Consider the following 22005-nt stretch of genomic DNA (forward strand, 5'->3'; position numbering starts at 1 on the left):
AGCGATGGTTTCCTCTACTAGTCTGGGATTTGGGGTTTTAGGGGCTCCCTTGACAGATGAGAGAATTTTGCAACTTCGTGCCACTGGCTGCAATGTTGCTCCTCAGTGAGCTGGAGGCCTAGAGAGAGGGGAGGGTGATTAAGGGTGGGCAGGACTCAGCCTTGATCACAGGTTCTCAAGGGTTAACTTCGGGAGGACAGGACAGGACAGGGGAGAAGACAAGGTGAAGCTTTGTGAGTGGACAGAAGCTAAATAGAGGGGTTTCCGAGTTAAGCACAGCGCTCCTGGAGAAGCAGCTGGAGGCTGCTGGTATCACGCATCCACATGCAGGGCTATTTAGTGGTATCTGATTATTCTGATCACAAACAATGGTGTTTTTTAATGTGTCATTTTTCTTCAGAGAGTGTCCATCTGAGCTGCTTGAAGCAAATGAAACTTGCAGATTGGTCTAGCCTTATGAGAATGCTAGCTTCAGGAGCCACGGCTGTGCCTGTAGAGCTTTGTAAGAATTTATTATATAAATTCTGCAAGCAGAATCAAGAGCTATGGGTTCAAAAGACGGGAGGGAAGAAGCACACAAGCCGGGTGTGCGCATGCACGTGAGTGGAGCCTGCGCGCACAAACTTTCAGCGATTTAGAACCATTTTGCAGCCCTTCTGGAAAATCACAGCAGAGGAGAGGTTTCCTAAGGGGTCTGTTGGGAGCCTGACTTTAGCTCTCTCTATTTGCCCCAGGCTGCACTGGCAAACCCTCGCCTATTTAATAATAGTATCTAGTTGATTTAGGTCCAGGGTTGCCCACTATTCTAGCGTGTACACTGCCAGGCACAAACAAGCACAGACCAGCTTGTGCCCCACAACAAAGTGGCCATTTTATGGGGAATCAACTGGAATTCTCCATTGCTATCCCTGTCTTCCCTGCTATTCAGAATGACGGTGGAAGGAATGCTTAAGTCAGCTTCTGAAGGATCTCACTGGCTCTGGCTTTGAAAGAGAGGATCAGCTGGGATCTCTGAAGGGATTAGGAGTCAGGATGAAGAGAAAAAGAGAGAAGTGTTTCAGGGCAAAGGAAATGTGGGTGCTCCATAACTCTCTGAAGGAGTCCATGGGCTGGACCATTCAGAATCTTCAGGAAGACTCAGAACAGCACCAGCCTGCCTGGGCTGGAAGCAATCTCAGTGCTGATGTTGCATCTCGTCTGAGGACCTTCCAGAACTATCAGATGGCACTGGGTCAGAACTGTGACTGCTGCATTTTGTACTCAGGGCCTTTCATGAATAGAAGTTTCTGGTACTTCTACAGACTATTCCCTACATGCCCTTTACACATCAATTCAGCCAACTGAAATCAGAGCAATATTTGAGCTATGGCCATTTTTTGCCTCTAAAATGCTACCAAGTACTAGATCTCCTAATTCTTTCATATTTTAAAGTACACAGATGCTTGATTTCAGATTTTGTGAAACAGGGCACAAATTAAGACTCACAAAGGCTTTCTGTCCCAGGACCCCTCTGTAGCTACTAAATTCACATTTGGGAAAAAGCGGATTCTGCTTCACCCCACCTTGCCAAGTTGTTTACCAAAAGTATCCCACCAAGCACTTGCATTCCTTGCCCAAGGATATTACTTTAAAATGCCTTTTGGTAAAGAAGAATATGAACAATATTTTACCCATTAACTGTGTGGGAATGCTCCCAACGTAAGACACTGGAACACAGAAGTCCAGCCATAGGTCTGGGTCACCTGGTAGTGAACCATGGAAGGCATTATCCACACACCTTAGAGTTGCGGATTCTCTATGCCTTCTTAATCATTCTTCAGATTTTTCTTTTTCCTTCAAAACGGCAGATTTCAGATGCGTTTATAAAACAATTCAGTTGCAATCTGGGCCCCTAAAGCTTCGGTATAGACATTTGTCTTGTAAATAAAAAAGAGATGGTAGATTTCCTAAGTTCTCATGCTATCCCACCTCCTGCCTGTGTTACTCACTATTCAACATTTAGGAATAAGCAGTCAGACTGGGTGCGGTGGCTCACGCCTGTAATCCCAGCACTTTGGGAGGCCACAGCGGGTGGATCATGAAGTCAGGAGATCGAGACCATCCTGGCCAACACGGTGAAACCCTGTCTCTACCAAAAATACAAAAATTAGTTGGGCATGTTGGCATGTGCCTGTAGTCCCAGCTACTCGGGAGGCTGAGGCAAGAGAATTGCTTGAACCTGGGAGGCGGAGGTTGTAGTGAGCCAAGATCATGCCACCTCATTACAGCCTGGCAACAGAGTGAGACTCTGTCTCAAAACGGAAAAAGAATAAGAAGTCATCTGGGAGAAAGGGGATGGGACAGGGCATCCCTGAAACACAGCTCAGGGCTTGGTTCCCTCCTCTGCCCATCCCCTGCTCCCTCACTCAACCACAAACACAGCTGCAATAGCAGAGTTAGTGTTCCACATCCCATCACAGATGACCCTCTGCTCCAGAAGAAACAAACTGTGCACCCTAGAAGCATGATGATATTAGAATTAGGCCTCAGAGCTAGCCTCAAGATGTGCACAGACTGATATTAACCACTGTCTGCCACAAGCATATGGCGCAAGACAGGCTGGAGCAGATCACGAGGAAAGACTTGATGGCATATTGGCCCACAATACTGCTACAGAGGCAGAGCCTAGAGAGGGTGCTAGGCAAGGCATTCATCCACGATTTCACTCTGGAAAGGGGATCAGTTGGGGGAAAAAATCTGCAAACCTTTTGAGGACAGAAGGCAATATTGCTTCAAAGTTATGAGTAATGAGCCATTTTGGGAGAAGGAAGTTGATTCTGTCATTCATTTTGACAGGGCTTCTTAACACAAAAGGAGGAGAGGGCTGGTGGGGAGGGTGGGGCACTTGTAGGAAGGTGCAGAGAGGACAGAAGGGTAAGCCAGCCAGGCAAATGAGAATGAGAAATTGCAATTATGGACCTTATGGAGGAGCTGCTGGTAAGCTACCCTGGCCAAAGGAAAATGTTGATTGGACCAGTTTTCCGAGGGAAACAGACAGCTCTTCTGCAAGCAGATGGATGACAAATCTCTAGGAGGAGGCTGTGTTGTTCATGTGTGAAATGGTCTTAGCCAAGGAGTAAAAGCGCCAAGCCATGTATGTAAGCAGAGCCACCTGGTCTGCGTGGTGGGACCGTGTGTGTGTGTGTGTGAGAGAGAGAGAGAGAGAGAGAGAGAGAGAGAGAGAGAGAGAGAGAGAGAGAGAGAGGCACAGAGAGAAGAATGGAGAGACACTGGCAGCAAAACCTCTTGCTGAAAACTCAAGGACACTTTAACCAAGTGGCCTCCATTTGTACATTTCTATCTGCCTCTCTCTCCACCTTGCCTGCTTCTTCTTTCTTGTTTCCCTCTCCATCTATCGAGCATCCCCTTGCTGCTTTAACCTTTTTCCCCATCCCTTAGATGTATCTTGACTTGTATAAGATCCAGAAACTGGAGAAAAAACAAACAAACAAACAAAAAACAAAAAAACCCCACAACAACCAGGAAAAGGCAGGATCGAGATTAAAGTGGCCAGAAATAATCTGCCAGCAGAGGCCAAGCTCAGAACAAGCCCTTGAACGTTGCTCACCTAAAGCCCCGCCCCCTACCAATGAAGTTTATTCTCAAGGACTGGATTGCATGCCACAGAAGAGCAGGAGGCATTTTTGTGGACACAAGGGAAGACTCCATAGTGAACCACGGAAAGGCATTATTCACGTGCCTTAGAGCCTGTGGATTCTCTATGCCTTCTTAATCATTCTTCAGGTTTTTCTTTTTCCTTCAAAACGGCAGATTTCAGATGCATTTATAAAACAATTCAGTTGTACTCCGGGTCCCTAAAGCTTCAGCATAGATACTTATCTTGTAAATAACAAAGAGATGGTAGATTTCCTAAGTTCTCATGCTATCCAGCCTCCTGCTTGTGTTACTCACTATTCAACATTTAAGAATAAGAAGTCATTTTGGAGAAAGCAGATGAGACAGAGCATTCCTGAAACATGGCTCAGGGCATGGTGCATCTCCATGTCCTTGACTGGAGACTTTCTCCAGTACAGATGTGGCAGACATTTCTCCCTGGGCATTCAAACTGTCCTTTTATGGTTAAGGTAAACCAGGGTTTCTCAGCCGAGGCGCTGTTGACACCTTGTGCTGTTTGGTTCTTTGTGGTGGGGGCTGTGCTGTGTATTGTAGGATGTTTAGGAGAATTCCTGGCTTCTACTCACTAGATGCTGGTAGCTCCTCCCCAGTCGTGACAAGCAAAAATCACTTCAGACATTCAGACATTGTCAACTTGCCCACGGCGGGGGGAGCAAAATTAGAATCACGGACGTAAATTTTATACAGAGTTAGCTGGTTCTAAGCGGAAAACTACTCTCTTACTGCCTGAAGGTTAAACACACACATTCATAAACACACTCACATACAATACAACGACAAAATCCCTAAGACAGGGTGGTCCTCATTCCTGATTTTTCCACTTGCATTCATGTGATTTGTTGTAAATGCCTCTAAAGTTTGAGGAGAACATCAAGGTTTCTGTTTTCAAAGTGACCTCAACTGCCTCTAGTGTTTCAGGCGTTGAGCTCCAGAAGCCAGCATGGAAGTTTTCAGGCAGATACAACTCCCAGGCTTCCATTCAGCTTCTATAAAACAGGGCACACACAGGCACATGCCTTATCACGAGTGTCTGCTATGTACGCCCAAAAATGAAAGCAGACGCAGAAAGATGATTGAAAATGTATTCCACAGGGTTCTAGGGTTGTCATGAAATGCTCTGTTCTGAAACGTTCTATAAAAATTCCCCACAGATTTTCAGTAACTAGAGGGATGGGACCGTGGGAGGGGTTCTCAGCTGTACTCTTGAATTATTGAGCTGATTCAAAGGAACAGATTTTCTGTTAATAAACGTACCTGATATTGACTTTAATGTTTATGAACTGGGTCTTTTCTATATGTAAAATATGATTGCAACGCATAAAAGCATGGACAAGACATGGCCTCTTGTCTCTAGTATATCAGGACTTTTTTTTTTGAGACCAAGTTTTGCTCTTGTCACCCAGGCTGGAGTGCAATAGTGCGATCTCAGCTCACTGCAACCTCTGCCTCCTGGGTTCAAGTGATTTTCTTAACTCAGCCTCTAGAGTAGCTGGGACTACAGGCCCCCACTCCCATGCCCAGCACATTTTTGTATTTTTAGTTGACACGGGGTTTCACCATGTTTGCCAGACTGGTCTCAAACTTCGGACCTCAGGTGATCCACCTGCCTCGGCCTTCCAAAGTGTTAGGATTACAGGGGTGAGCCACCATGACTGACTGACCAGGACTATTAATAGCAAATACTGGGTTGGTGCAAAAGTAACTGCTGTTTTTGCCATTGAAAGTAATGGCAAAATCGCAATTACTTTTGCACCAACATAATATTTCTTAAGTGCTTGCACTGTTATAAGAGCTTGACATTCATTTAATCATCGTGACAACTATGTGAGGCAGCTATCATTATTAAGCCAAGTTTGCAAATGAGGAATGGAGACAGGGAGAGGTTCAGTATTTACCCCAATTACAGCACAAGCTGATGCCAGAGGGAGATTTGAACCCAGGCAGGCTCACTCCAGCTAACACCCAACTGTCACCTGCTGGTCCACCCTTCTCTGCTAACACAATCACTCCACTGACTACACATCACCAGCCGACTGTAATGCTTTCTCATTACCATAAACAATAAAGGGACTCGGAAGCCCCAAGTTGGGAGAGGTTAATGGTTTAGTGGTTGGAAGGCTTTGTGGAAGAGAGGATGGGAGCTGGGTCCTCAAGTAGGGGAAGGATTTTGATGGGCTGAGTCAGATGGAGGGAAACACGGCAATGATTGTGCAGAGAAGGTTAGAATTACATACAATGTGGGCGGGGCATGGTGGCTCACACCTGTAATCCCAGCACTTTGGAGGCCGAGGCAGGCAGATCATGAAGCCAAGAGATCAGAGGCCATCCTGGTCAACATGGTGAAACCCCGTCTCTACTAAAAATACAAAAATCATCTGGGTGTGGTGGCGTGCATCTGTAATCCCAGCTACTTGGGAGGCTGAGGCAGGAGAAACACTTGAACACGGGAGGCAGAGGTTGCAGTGAGCTGAGATCACGCCACTGCACTCCAGCCTGGTGATAGAGGGAGACTGTTAAAAAAAAAAATTACAATGTGGAATGTCTCAAAAAAAAATTACAATGTGGAGTAAAGTTTGGACGGGACATAGGCCACCAGTGGAGCAGTGGGGCGGTGGAGGCGGGGAGGTCACCTGCTGGCCACCTGGTCGCCTGTTCCTGCACCTGTTCCCTCCTCACTAGGTGATGGAGGCAGAGGACACTGAAGGGAAGAGACACTAGGGCCATGTGGTGGCCCTGGTGCATCTTTTCCTAAGAACCCCAAATTTAAACTCTCTGCCCTATTATTTCTTCCCTATAGATATCCTTAGTTCTTTCAAACTTATTTTTTCTTATTGACTGTAGAGACCTCAAGTTTCTCACTGGCCCTGCAAAATATACGTAGAAATTTGACAGTGGGCAATAACAGGATATTTGGAGCCCTTTTAGCATAAAAACAATAGCAGTAATAGCATCAGAAGTTTGGTTTGTTGTTTTTTTTTTTTGAGACAGAGTCATTCTAACCCCCAGGCTGGAGTGCAGTGGTGTGATCTTGGCTCACTGCAACCTCCGCCTCCCAGGTTCAAGTGATTCTCATGCCTCCGTCTCCTGAGTAGCTGGGATTACAGGCATGCACCACCATGCCGGGCTAATTTTTGTATTTTTACTAGAGACACAGTTTTGCCATGTTGGCCAGGCTGGTCTCGAACTCTTGACCTCAGGTGATCCATCCGCCTCGGCCTCCCAAAATGCTGGGATTATAGGCATGAGCCACCACGCCTGGCTGGAGTTTCTCTTATCATAGACACACTCTGTGTTTCTATGAGTTTTAGCCCCATTCGATCCACATAAAAACCGCAGGCAGGTATTACCACCTCCCTCTTGACAAATGGGGGAATGAAGACACAGGCAGTACAGTGATTCTTTTCTGAAGATCACATGGTAACTGTGGGACGTGGAGCTCAAATCCAGGTCTGTGGATTCCTAGCTGGAGGCGAATTTTACCACATCACATTTTTAAGTACACGTGCCTGAAAAGCTTGCCACTCAGGCAACATCACAATGAGACTCAGAATCCGTAAGCGACTAAATTCGCCTGGAGTGACATTATTTTTGTGGTGGGTGCTGAGACTGAGAACAGAGTTAAATGTTAGGAAAAAAATTCTGAAGTTTACTGACAAGCGTCTTCGACTTAAAAGTCCCCACCCTCCTCAGACAAGTGTTGGAGGGAAATGGCCACATCGGGGTGAAGGCGCATTTGTCCACTAGCACACTTCACGACGTCGTGAGTCCCCAAATCCCCCACGCTTCTGATTTGGTCTTCCAGCAACTACTGGAATAAGGCTATATGGTTTGTGCAACAGCAAGCAGAAAGAAGGCAGGAAAGAGGGAAGGAAGGATGAGAAAAAAAAGAAAGGGAAAAGAAAAAGAACACCGTACTGCGACCACCACTTATTAACAGCCCAGCCTGTGGCACACAAAGCTGACAGTTATTATGAGTAATTAGCACAAAGGAAGGTTCTGTATACACACTATTTCCAGACATGTTTTTGAAACAAGGGCTTTGCCTTTTACCACCAATAATTTGTCTTGTTGTATGTTGTTACTTACACAGATGTTCCATAATTTTTTGCATATGGCTCAGCCAAAGAAAGCTTTTTCCCCTTCCATTTTTGGGAAAGATGCAACTGACTGTGTAAGGGAGAGGAGAATGTCTAGTTTTTACATAATTTTGATGGCGATGATAGGGGTGCAGCGGCTGGTGCTGCTGGTGTGTGTGTATGTGTGCGTGTGTGTGTGTGTGTGTGTGTGAACAAGATTCACCACCCAATCTTGCCAACCATATTTTATCTATAACTCTCTTGACTGAGTCATTCCTATGAGATTTGGGAAGACTGCGTACGGCCAAGGTTCGTGGTGTTTGCTGGGATAACACATTATCAAAAGCCGCTCTAAAAAGGGTTTGAATATTTACAGAAGGAAAAAAGAGGCGGGAGAAACGTGAATGCATTTGAGATTTTTGTTGTTGTTGTTCTTTCTTGGCAGTCTTTACAATTGAAAACAGCAGAGCCCTCTCATCGTTCTCTGACCTTCCTAAGCACAGTCCTGAATGCACGTATACGTATCAGAGAGCAGCTCGCCTCGCCTCCATGTTTTCTGGGGAAGGAGGGTCTGTGTAGATGTGGGGTTTTTTTAGGGGAAGTGGGTGTGGAGGTAGGAGTCTAGATAGAAGGAGTGGCGAGATTAAATCCAAGCATACCAGGTTTTTAGAATAGAGAAATACAACTGGCTGAAGTTATCAGGGAGGAAGGGCAGACTGAAAAATATACATCTCTTTTATTGCGATCCCACCAATTGAGAGAACATTCTGCGGGGGGATGTCTGCCAAGGACTTCTAATTCAGTTTGTTCCACCCATTTTATTTTTAAACTCGAGTGCAGATTTTATTCCTGGAATGTTATAAGATTGGTGTGGGCAGAAATGGGCAAATTTACTTCAGAAGTGCTTTATATCAACTTGGAAAAGACCCTCTGAAATTCTCCAAGTACATTTCAGGGGTGAAGTTCGTTTCCTTTTTTCCTGAAGAAAGCTACCTTGATTTTGCAGAGGTAAAACTCAAGTATAATTTTGAAAGTGTTTCAAAATCGTGATGCTATCTATTAGATATTTAACTATATTCCAGGGAGTATGGTAACAATTTGCATAGTCTCTCATTTAATTCTCACAACTACCTCATCACCCCCATTTACGGGTGAGAAACTAAGGCAGGGAGAACTGCCAGAGTTTAGTTCAAATCAAGATCTTGATGATATCAAAATCTTTCTTCGCCACTATGCAACCGTGCTTTTGTGCATTCATAGCCAGCACATCATACACTATCAATGTAATGATGTATTAAATAAATACACAACTTGGCCATTAAGCTACTATTTATTATTCTAACAGGATGGGGGCAAAAGCAGATTCCTTAGCCTGCTTTTCTGATGAGAGACTGCAGGGGAGTCAAAGACAGTTTGCAAAAGAGGACTGGTCTCTGTGCAGGAGTTTTGATGGTAAACATGTGAGGGTAACCAGAAAGTGGTGGAAGTGGTGGAGAATCTATTTATTTTGAAATGCCAAATGGCACTAATATAAAAACTTGTTCAACCTGCTTTGGCAACATTAAATATTAAGGGAATGTACCTTCTTCCCCTCCTCCAAAAGTATTTACTTCAAAAATCGATTTCCTCTGTCACTAGTTATTGCTGCATTTTGCTCAGTGGTTCTGAGAAACCGCATGGAAAATCACAATGTTACACTTGTTAAATTGACCCTGCAGGGCTCTACCACCAGTACATGCATCATCCCAAGAGGTAAAAAGGCAAGGCTGCCAGGCTCATGCTGAGAATATCATCATGAAATCAACGAGGATATGCAAATCTGTCTGTTCCATAGCTCATTTGCATAGTTTTCCATTGGTTTTGTAGAACCTCTATACTAAATGTCAATTTCCTTTTCTTTCCTAAAACTTATTAGCTGCGTGTGATGTTTACAGCTTGAAGACCAAACAGATTTAATAGTTAAAACATTTAAACTATATAATTAAAAAGCATGCAAGGAAGAGGGAAAAAAAGAGGCCCTGATGTAGATCAAACATGTAGATATATTTGTGCTGTTAAAATATGCTTTCCAAGTTTGGAAGATGCGGAGGCCTCATGCATGTCTGTGCACACATAAGCACCACCACAAAATTTGCTTAACCTATTTCTTTTTTCTTTTCTTTTCTTTTTCTCCCTTTTTTTTTTTATAATGATCTAGAAAAAGCAGAGAGATTTGCTTATAAACTATGAAGGGCTTGAACCCAGTCACGGAGTACACATTTTACTCACAACGAAATCTGAATGGAAGTCTGCCAATGTCTGGGCTGACATTCAAACGTTCTGAGTTTCTATGTATTTCAATGTCTCAAAACTAATGTTTTAAAACTCTTGATATTTTCTGAGGCACTACACAGTTCCATCCTCACCTCTCAGTTCAGAGTGAATATACAGCAATAATTCTGCTCAAAAGAAGTGCAAAGATCTTGTGCTGTGCAGCGTGTAGCTATCTAACAATACAATGAATGTGGGTTTTGTATTATTATTTTCCTTTGTGCCTCAGATTTAGAAACGGTGAGAAATGCAGGTTGAAGAAATCTTTTAAAAATCTATACATATTTAAATGTTAGTCACTTACGTAGTAGACATTGTCCTATAGCCATGCTTTATGGAATAAAGTGTAGAATCTTTTGCATTTCATGTGGCATCTGAGTACAGTACCTACTGCTGCTACTAGCTATTAGTTCACAGCTCTGCCAGGAGGTAAACGGTGATCTACACCTTCTGAATACTTCTTTACTGGGAACTTCAGCACAATTAGCTGATATATCAACTTTCACCTGGATTGCAAGAGAAACAGCTGTTCAATATTAAATTAAATTTTATAGTTGTTGGCTTTAAGGAACAAAAGCAGAACTGAGTGCTCTTAGGAGATTTTTGAGGTGGGCAAAAAAACAGCAACCTGCCCCTACAGGCAAAGAGAGATGTCCCTCCTGGTTAAGCACCCCTTTGTCACCTGCAGCCCAGGGGAAGCTGTGGTAAAGCATCATTTGAAAGTTTTAACACCGTTGGGGCTGCAAGCACATTGTCTTGATGGAATTCAGCTGCACAGCTCTTTACTGTCAAACATGACCCATTCTGTTTTAAATTCCTTCCTCTAACACTGTGACAGGCAGCATGATGAAACAGGTGCATTAAGTGGCATGAAACAGAACAAAAGTAAGAAAAGTGCTCAAAGGAAGGGCAGAAATAGTGAAGCCAGAGTGACAGTCTGTAGACCCGGTTCTCAGCAGCTCTGCCCAGGAGTTCCTGCCAGAGCTCAGGCGAGCCACTGATCGGCTCTGTGCCCCTACCTCCTCCTCTGCCAAACGAGGGTCACGATGCATCCTCTAACCTCAGAGAATTTCTGTGAAATTGAGAAACTTACAACAAGCACTCAGCAAACACAGATGCCAAACTATTATCTCATAATTCAATGTGCCCAAATCAGACTGAGACAAGTAAAACCCCAAATTAATTTGATACCATATGCTATGGGTTACATTTTCCAAAAACCTTCAGAAGTTGGCATTTATAGTATTTGTGGGTTCATCCTTTTCCATGTACAGAAACATGTGCACACATCAAAACAGACCCAGTTAAGTCTTAATTATCTAGTGGAAGATTATCCAAGATTCTTACTGTTTCTCCCTTTTCCTGTTGCCCATTTTTAGCCTTTTTTGGCAATTCCTCCACTATCAAAGAAAAGAGATGGTGTGCAAATCAATCAACCCCTCTCCTCATTCACTGTAATTTCAATGACCTGTGCTACCTCAGCCTCCACTGGCAGGGATGGGCGAGGAGGTGCTGTCTTTGTCCTCAGAATCGGATGGAAAACATTGATCTGTGCTATTGGGAAATGATGTGAACTTAATTTCTCTTTCCCTTCTAAAACTTTGCTTACTGAATGGAAATGTTCCTGAGTTCTGTTTATTTAGTTCTATATTTATGTACTTTCCTTTTAAAACAGAGAATGAATGTTAATGTTTCTTTGATGACTCAGTGTATTATCAGTAACCGTCCATTCATGATGGTGCCATACCACAAAGCATAATTTTCTATCTGCTTCAGGAGTGATTCTTCATTCTCCCTTGATCTCTGTCATTTAATACATCTAAGTTTTTCACTCAACAGATCAAATATTTATGGAGAATCTACCATACACCAGGCACTGTGCTGCCAGGAGCTAAGGATTGAACGAGGAAAACAGAAAACTCTCTGGCTCCCATAGGGCTTCTTAGTTGGGGAGAAAAGACATTCATGACATAATCACACAAATACCTCTTTTTATATGTAAAAAATGCTGTCGGCCAGGCACGGTGGCTCACACCTGTAATCCCAGCACTTTGGGAGGCTGAGGCAGGCAGACTGCCTGAGCTCAGGAGTTCGCGACCAGCCTGAGCAACATGGTGAATCCCGGCCTCTACTAAAAAGAAGGAAAAAAAAGCCAGGCATGTTGGCATGCACCTGTAGTCCTAACTACTCAGGAAGCTGAGGCAGGAGAACTGCTTGAACCAGGGAGGCGGAGATTGCAGTGAGCCAAGATCGCGCCACTGTACTCCAGCCTGGGCAACGGAGTGAGACTCTGTCTCAAAAAAAAAAAATGCTGTCAAAGAAAAGAACAGGGTGATGGGAACAGCTGGAAGTGGTTTAAGAAGGCCAGGGAAGCTGTGGCTCCTAGGAGAAGGTGGTTTTTAGCACTAGAATGGCGACGGTGGGCCCGGAGAGAGGGAGAGCATTCGAAAGACATGGAGGAGGCTGCATCAGTAGGACTTGGTGACACATTAGATGCACAGGAAGAGGGAGAGAAATGCTTCAAGGAAGATTTTTAGGCACCAGATGACGCCAATGGCTGAGATGGGAACACTTGGGTAGATGAGGTTTGGTGTGATGGTGATGGTTATAACTTTGGCTTTGAACAGGCGGCACTCAGGTGATACTGTGGTACCCAACAGGAGCTGCAGAGTAGGCAGCGGGAGACACGGGCCTAGAGACATGGATGCGCGAGTCATGGGTCCATCAAGGCGCAGTGAGTTTGGATGAGATCATCTAGCAGAGAAACGTAACTGGAGAAGTGAAGTGGTCTAGAGACTAAGCCACGAGGAACTCCAACACTTAGAGGCGTAGAAAGCAGGTAGAAGGGGAACGCCTGAAGACTTAGGAAGGAGGGGCCAGAAAGGGCACCAGAACAGAGTGGTGTTAAGGAAGCCAAGAGAGGAGGGTATTTAGACAGGAGGAAGCACAGCACTGGCAAAGCTGCAGAGAAACTGACATGAGAACTGCTATTGAAAACACAGCTGGTCCAGTGACATGGGACGGCATGAAAATCAAATGACCAGGCGGGAGACAGGTGGACTGCAGGGGGCAAGACACAAGCTGAAGCTGGCTAAGGAGTGTCCTTGGGCCGTCTCCTAGCAGAGGCGGTAGAGCAGTGGCTGAAGGTGCAGGCTCTGGAGATGGACTGTTAGGGCCTTGGTTCCACTTAACCAAGAGACCTGAAGCAAGTTACCTCATGTCTCTAGGGCTCAATTTTCTCACCTGTAAAACTAGAGTAATAGTGCTCACCTACTAGGTTGCTGTGAGGTTGTGCTGGGTTTTTGTTTGTTTGTTTGTTTTGAGACAGACTCTTGCTCTGTCGGCCAGCCTGGAGTGCAAGGGCGCAATCTCGGCTCACCGCAATCTCCACCTCCTGGGTTCCAGCAATGCTCCTGCCTCAGCCTTCCAAGTAGCTGGGACTACAGGCATCTGCCACCATGCCTGGCTAATTTTTGCATTTTTAGTAGAGATGGGGTTTCTCCATGTTGGTCAGGTTGGACTCCAACTCCTGGCCTCAGGTGATCTGCCCACCTTGGCCCCCCAAAGTGTTGGGATTACAGGCATGAGCCACTGCGCCCGGCCTTCTGTGAGGTTCCCCAGTGGCAGACTCATAGTAGTTGCCAAATAAATACTAGTTTTATATTATTATTAACACCCTCATAACCAATTACATCAATATTTATTGAGCATCTATCTGCCAGGCACTGTACTAGGTGCTGAGAAAGAACAATCAACAAAAACATGTAATTATCTATCCTCATGGAAATAAAAGATTTATAATGAAGTAATTTCCATTAAATGTTGATAGATGCTAAGTAGAAAAGGGAACTCGGGCGGTGGTCTGGATGACAATTTTTTCAAGCTTGTCAGTCAAAAAAGGCCTCACAGAGACAGTCACTTTTGAGAAAAAAGCCCGAAGAAAGGGAAGTGGAAAGCAATGTGGTGACTGGGGGAAGGGCCTTCCTGGCAGAAAGAACAGAAGGTCCCAAGGTCCTGGGGTGCGCTCTGTGTGGCGTGTGGGAGGAACAGCATCCAGGCGGTGCGCGCTGAGTAAAGGGGGTTGGAAGCAGGAAACAAAGTCAGAGGGTGGGGGTGGCAAGTTCTCTGAGACATGATAAAGTCTGAGGTTCTCACTCTGAGTGAGCTGTGAGGTGCTGGAGGGTTCTGATCAGAGGAACTACAGGGTCTGAACGACGTTCTCACCAGTTCACGCTGGCTGCTCTATGGAGGAGATAGTCTGAGAAGAAGGAGAAAGACTAGTCAGGAGATTACTGAGGAGCTCCAACCAAGAGATGATGGCAGTGTGGACCAGAGGGATTGTGTAGGAGAAAAACAGGCGTCAAGGGCAACGTCAAGGACTCTGGCCTGAGCAACTGGAAGGAGATGGGAAGACAGTGGGAGGAGCAGGTTGGGGTAGAATATCAAGAGTTCATCCCACTGGAGCCAGTTAAGAGTCAGTGGGATACGCAAGCCTGAGTTCAAAGAAAAGGCCCAGGCTGGAAAAGGTGTCGACTTTGAGATGGTTTGAAGACATCAACAAAGAACAGACTAGGCTGGAGGACTGAGCCCCGAGGCTCTCTCACATTTGGAAACCAGAGGCTGCTACTTTCCACTCTGATTGTTCCATTTGTGATTCGGCTGTACCGGCTGAGGGTGGGAGTGTAAATTGGCACCACCCCCACGGAAGGGTATTTGGTGCAGATAAGTTCCATCAAATGGCAAACCCAAAGCTACACATGTATACATGGGAACGGCTGTGCGGCACAGGTGCACAGCAGATCTCAGCGCTCTTCACCTGATGTTTCTGCTCTTCCCACACACTAAGGAGCTGAGCAAACAGCAAGTCAGAAGGCAGGGCCACGGGAGGCAGAGGCCAGATGTGGCTGGAAATCAAAGGGACGACTTATAACCTTACTGTTCTGCCAAATACCTACAGGACTCATAAGACTCCCTGGATACTTTTATATTTTTGTTGTCTTTCTTTCTTTCTTTCTCTTTCTCTTCTTTTCTTTTTTTTTGAGACTGAGTCTTGCCTCCGTTGCCCAGGCTGGAGTGCAACGGCGCGATCTCAGCTTACTGCAACCTCCGCCTCCCAGGTTCAAGCGATTCTCCTGTCTCAGCCTCCCAAGTAGCTGGGACTACAGGCTCACGCCACCACATCCAGCTAATTTTTGTATTTTTAGTAGAGACGGGGGGTTTTACCATATTGGTCAGCCTGGTCTCAAACTCCTTGCTGTATCATTTTCTAACAGAAAACATAGATAATCAAAGCTCCCTGTTTCTCTTCCTGCTTTAATTATAATTTGATTAACTTACAAATTATTGGTATTCCCTGTTGTTCCAGCCCACTTGAGGATATAATTTCTGTTCATCTTTTCCTAAATGCGTAAGTTGGCTCAGCATAAAGTATAATTATTTGATAACCATGGAAGCTAGGTGGCAGAGAGTGTAAGGAGAGCTTCCTGTATTTTGAAACGCATTGTCTGTGGACCTTGTCTGGGGAAGAGGGTGCCACACTAATTCTGGCCTTGACTACTGTGGGTGTTCAAGAAGCAGCATCATGCTATAGGAAGATATGGCACTTCTGGTCAGGACTCTTTTTTTTTTTAGATAAGAGTCTCACTCTGTCGCCAGGCTGGAGTGCAGTCGCCTGATCTCACCTCACTGCAACCTCCGCCTCCCAGCTTCAAGCAATTCTCCTGCCTCAGCCTCCTGAGTAGCTGAGACTACAGACGCCATCCACCACGCCCAGGTAATTTTTTGTATTTTAGTAGAGATGGGGTTTCACCATGTTGGCCAGAATGATCTCAATCTCCTGACCTCATGATTCGCCCGCCTCAGCCTCTCAATGTGCTGGGATTACAGGGATGAGCCACCGCGTCTGGCCGGTCAGGACTTCTTATAGCAGTGGTCCCCAACCTTTTTGGCACTGGTCCATCGGGCTGGGGGTAGGGGAATCAGGCATTAGATTTTCGTAAGGAGGGTGCAACCTAGATCCCTCACATGTGCAGTTCACAATAGGGTTGACATTCCTATTAGAATGTAATGCTATATCACTGACCTGACAGGAGGTGGAGCTCAGGCAGAATGCTGGCTCACCTGCTGCTCACCTCCTGCTGTGCCATCACTTTCCTAACAGGCCACAGGCCCATAATGGTCCATGGCCCTGGGGTTGGGAAACCCTGTCTTATAGGATCTGACACCCAATTTCTGCCACCTGAAAAGCCAAAAAATATAACAATGGACTCCATTGACTTTTTAGCAGAAATAAAACTTTCTTGTTTACTTCTTTTCTATCCAAAATATTATAACACATCATAGGCCACTGATACTGAAATAATACATTTAGTGCCAGGTTTGAGTCAGGTTTCATTGTTGTCAAAAGAAAGGTAAAGGTGATGTTCAATCCACTTCCCTTGTAGACAGTAAATTTTCATTAGAAATGAGGAGTCCTACAACTCATCTTTACAAGTCTCCTGAAACATACCAAGATATTGTCTTTCTGTAGACTCGGAGCACATATAATCAGATGAGTGGTCCACTTACTGTGTATACTGTATATTTTATCCAAGAATGATTTACATTTATAAATCCAGCAAGGAGGATCTCAGAAAAATATTTATGAGATAGACTTCTTAGGCAGATGGACTATCAAGAAACTCTTAAAATAACAGAATGAAAAAGAATGCAGTGGTTCTGTACATAAGCCCTGTCAGCCTGTACATGGGAGGCACTCAATCAATGCCGAATGAAGGAGTGACTTTGTAAGAAGGACTAAGAAGCAATTCAAGTTGCTACTCTGGAGTCTCTCATGTAAGATAGGAATCAAGTCTAACAGAGTCATTAACAGAATTTAATAAAGAAAGCTTCCAAAAGAGGAAACTCCAAAGTTACTCTTTCATTACTGGATATCTCAGATTCTCAGTGGATCTAAATTTAAATTGTTCAGGAAACAAGACCCTTTGCCAAAAGGTGCTAAATCTAACATACACTCTAAGAAGCACGTTTGCCCATCCCATGTTCCGTGGTATGAAGGGCCCCCAAGAATGTGAAAAGGACAAAACAGACAAAGCAGAGAGTTCCTTTATAGTATTACTATCTAGCTAGTAAGAGCCAAAAACGAAAATGTGATTATCAATGGCAATTTGACAACTACATTTATAAAGTTACAACGAGTCAATTCTCAGAGGTAGAGACTTCTTTTCGGGGGGAATAAGGGTTGAAGTGGGGTGAGGATGCTGACCGGCCCATCAGAATGTGTACCAGAGTGAGTCAGGGGGCTTTTTCAACCTCAGAGCTACCATTTACTCAGAGTCCAGCGTCCTAACCAAGCCTAAACTTGATCTCCATGGTGTCTTCTGGTGAATTAGTAGTGGCTGGTTTCATACTGTGTTAATTTAGAAAAGATACATGCACCAATTTTATTTTTGACATATGTTAAACAAATAACAAATCGAGCTTGTTTTGTTTTTCAAGGCACTTTGTCACTTTCCTGTTTTGTTGTTCTTAAAAAATGTTTACTAAAAAATCTGTGATTGAAACCAAACTTTTCACATATGGAAATATTTGAGGTTTAATCCAGAAGCATTAGTATTTAGCAGAAACATCTTCTCAAGCACTATGAAAAAATTAAAATGGGGCTGGGTGCGGTGGCTCATGCCTGTAATCCCAGCATTTTGGGAGGCTGAGGCAGGCAGATCACCTGAGGTCAGGAGTTTGAGACCAGCCTGGGCAACATGGTGAAACCCTCTCTCTACCAAAAATACGAAAAATTAGTGGGGCGTGGTGGCACACACCTGTTGTCCTAACTACTTGGGAGGCTAAGGTGGGAGGATTGCTTAAACCCAGGAGTCAGAGTTTGCAGTGAGCTGAGATAGCACCACTGTACTCCACCCTAGGCAATAGAGTGAGACCTTGTCTCAAAAGAAAAAAAAAAAAAGAAAAAGGAAAATAAAGTGGGGATTCAGGGAAGATGATGGTGCCAATGTCGAAGGTAGCATAGTTTAAAAAATTTTTTCAGAATCTCTGCCCTCCTCCTCCCTGCCAATAACAATAGCAATAATAACAACACAAATGACAACAAAAACAGAGAAACTGGGGTTGCACAACCAAAAACCCACGGACAACGCCAAGACAAAATGAGGTTACTGTGTGTTCCATTAACCTGAAGATGGGAACAGATGTGGCCGAACCGTTTATACCAGGCAGAAGCAACATCTGTGCAAGAGAAAGTTGGAGGAGAGGCAGTGGGCATCTGAAGGTTTTGGGACAAAGGACTCCCAAGTTTCCAAAGGTCCTTACTGCACCGTGAGCAGGCTGATGAGCTATTTTTAGCACAGCAGCACCACTGGCAAGTGAATCATGCAGAATCCAATTCATGGGATGAGAGCAAAGAACCCTGGGAAGGTCCGAAGGTGTTGAGGGGCTATGGAGCCAGGGAGGTCTTGAGACCAATAAAATTAAGCTTCCTTCCATGACCAAATCACCTTGAGAAGAAACTTTTGAGAGGAGAATCCAAATTGAACATGCCAGTAATAATTTAGTCAAAGTGAAGGGAGGGGACAGATCCAAGTGAAGGGAAGCAGAGAAGATGAAGCTAAGAAAATATAGGCCATATTGTATCCTTCCATGGAAACAACCCAAGAGAGAGTTCCACAGCCTAGACACTAGAAGAGATTTTCTGGCCCATCTCTTATCCCTAAAAATACAGGAAAACTCATTCCACGTAAAAATGAGTAAAAAATAGGACTATGGTCAAATGGAGTGCACAGTTATTAGAAGAAGAAAACTCAGAATAGCATTTTTACCACAGAGACATGCCCACAAAACCGATGAAAACTTTATATATTTCAAAAGAGCTAAGAAAATGAGGAAATAAGAAGAGATAAAGGAACACTAATCCCAACAAAAACATTCAGAAATGAAGTGATTGGAGAAAAGAAATATTTGGATAGAGAGAGGCAAAAAAACATGGGAAAGAATTTGAAGTGAAAGAAAAAAAATCCATTTTTGAGATGAAGACCAAATAAGAAGCAACCCAAGAGAGAATACACGTAACAGATAATCCTTGAGGAGTGCTTAAAAAATAGAAAGGAGAAAGTGTTAAACATCAAAAAGAAATGAGGAAAGAAACAGAATTCAGGAGAAAGACTCAGAGGGGAAGACAAGCAAAGAAAATCAAACATAACATTATAATAAGAGCCTTTGAAGAAGAAAACCAAAGCAATAAAAACAGCAAATGCTTAAAATCATGACTCAAGCATAATTTCTAGAAGTAGAAAAAGTTTTGAAACTATCTATTGACAGAATACTCCATGCACCTGGAGAAACTGACCTAGGAAAGAAACCCCCATCCCCTAAAAAACACACACACACACAAAAAAAAAAAACAAAAAAAAACCAACCCCCACCCACCACCAAAAAACAAAACAAAACAAAACAAAACAAAAAACGCTGGACCCTCAGGTAAAATAACTGAGTTACTTATAAGGGACAGAAAATTAGAATGTCATCAGATTTTTCAAGAGCCAGGCTTCATGCTAGAAGTCAATAGCATGACACTCATGAAAGACAACTAAGCCAAGGATCTTACAGATTTTATACCCAGCCAAAATGATCTTCAAGCCAACAACAATCTGTTATGAATATGCAAGGACCCAAGGAATATTGTTTGCAGAAACCCTTAGTAATCTGCAATGGAGAAGGGTCAAACAACCAGCCTGGCTGGAAAGGCACTGGTATGAAGACTGGGTGAGCATTTAACACATAATCAGCTGTAGATCTATTACTGAAAGATGATTACACGGAAACAATGTTACATATAGCCAGAATGGAATAATGACTATGTGCTCTGACAATATAAACAGTACAGTGATTAAACACACACACACACACACACACACACACACACACACGGGAAGAATACAAAAGGAAAGAGAATAAGCTCACTGATACAGATGTTAAGTGGGAGTAAAAGGATATTACTTTAAATCAAATGATGGCCAGAGAAGAAAAGAAGAAAGTAGGGGTTATTACTAAGAATTTCAAAATCACTCAGAGCTGGAAACCAATAAACAACAGCTAAGAAAAGTGTGGGGGACACGAAGGGTATTATATTAAGGAATTAATTAATGTAAATATTCTTATTGGAAGGCTGAGCGTGGTGGCTCACACCTCCCAGCACTTTGGGAGGCCGAGGTGGGTGGATCACTTGAGGCCAGGAGTTCAAGACCAGCCTGGCCAACATGGCAAAACCCTGTCTCTACAAAAATCCAAAAATTATCTAGGTGTGGTGGCACACCCTTGTAATCTCATCTATTCAACTCAGGGGGCTGAGGCATGAGAATTGCTTAAACCCAAAAGGGAGAGGCTGCAGTGAGCCAAGATGGTGCCACTGCTCTCCAGCCTGAGTGACAGAGCGAGGCTTGGCTGAAAAAACAAAACAATAAAATAGCAGGCATGGTGGTGCATACCTGTAGTCCCAACTACTTGGGGGACTGAGGCAGGAGGACTGCTTGAACCTAAGAGGTCAAGCCTGCAGTGAGCCAAGATCGTACCACTATACTCCCGTCTGGGTGACAAAGTGAGACCGTGTCTCTAAATAAACAAATGAATAGATCTATTGGAGCAAAAAAAAAAACCCTACCTAAATAATATGATTGCTTATAATAAAAATGAAGGATATGTGTAAGAATGGTTATGCATAGAGAAAGGAGAAAATAAAGCAGACGGGCATGAAAGACAGATTTCAATGACTTTATCTTGTTTTGTGGGTTTTATTTCAGAAAAATTTAAATATTTTTATATAATTACTGAACAAGAATCACTTTTCCAAAGCCTTTTAGAAAGTTTCAAGTTAAAATCAATGAACTCAAATGTATATCCAGTTACTGGCATAAACACACTGTAACCATTCCAAGGGACCCTAACACGTTGTAATCGATTGTCTGTCTCTAGCGCAGTGGACTAAAAACCAATACAAAACTAAACACACAAAATTTAGAAAAAAACAAACTTTAAACGTTTTCAGTAAGCATATTGTTACAGTGTCACTGGCATTTTGGTTTGGAAATTATTGCAAGTGTAGTGTGGGATAAAGTAAATGAGTAAATTGTGTTGGTGTGAGTGAGAACTGCTATTTTCAGTTTGAGAGAAAGCAAATACTGATGGAAAATGAATGAAGTTAAGTAAAAGCCTTGTGGTGCATCAGTATAAACTCGTGATGTATTTTACCTTAAAAAACATACACATAATCGATCTGTATCTATATCTAGAGAGACACAGATTTCCTATCTCTGGCTTTGTCCACTGAAGAGGAGGAGAAACAATATCCAACCCAATGAGAATAGTCCCCCTGGGGCCCAGCCTTTCTCCAAATACCATTTCTCACTAAAAGAAACCAGGTCTCCCTGGAAAAAAGCTGATCCTAGAGCTGAGGCAAGAAGTGTCCAAGATGAGCCTGAAACATAGCGTCAAACTAGGAAGCAAGGAAACCATCAAAGACAGCCAGTACCGCATTAAAAGGACTTAGCAGCCAAACTGCATAGAATCCCGATGGCGACAGAGAGGACCATCTGAACATGAAAAAGGGTAATCACTGTCATGGATTGAAACACAACAGATACGTTGCAATCTATGAGTTCACAGTCATGCTTTTAAAACACAGTGACTTGGTTTGACACTGTGAACCAATTCTAACTTGAAAACTGGTAAATAAAGAGACAGAATCTAGTCTACTGCCCTGCTTTTCCTAAAAAACCTGAAGCACCGAGTAGATAAATTATAGATGCAAAGAGTTTCTCTTTGTGAACAGTAATTCCCACTTGTAAATGAACAAAGAATAATAGAATTAGACTACCACTATTTTGCAATCCCTGATAAATTTATGAATTCAGACAACAATCTTGCTGCAAAAGGAGATGCC

General features: G+C 43.6%; 1 protein-coding gene across 1 annotated transcript in view; it reads right to left on the bottom strand.

Moving 5' to 3' along the window:
• LOC105733862 (uncharacterized) overlaps positions 1–22005 on the bottom strand; it is a 435752-nt gene that overhangs the window by 90681 nt on the left and 323066 nt on the right. The gene's annotated exons all lie outside the window — the stretch shown is intronic.

This window comes from Aotus nancymaae, unplaced genomic scaffold (assembly GCF_030222135.1).
Source record: "Aotus nancymaae isolate 86718 unplaced genomic scaffold, 86718_ANA_hifiasm-v0.15.2.pri h1tg000051l, whole genome shotgun sequence".
Lineage (NCBI taxonomy): Eukaryota > Metazoa > Chordata > Mammalia > Primates > Aotidae > Aotus > Aotus nancymaae.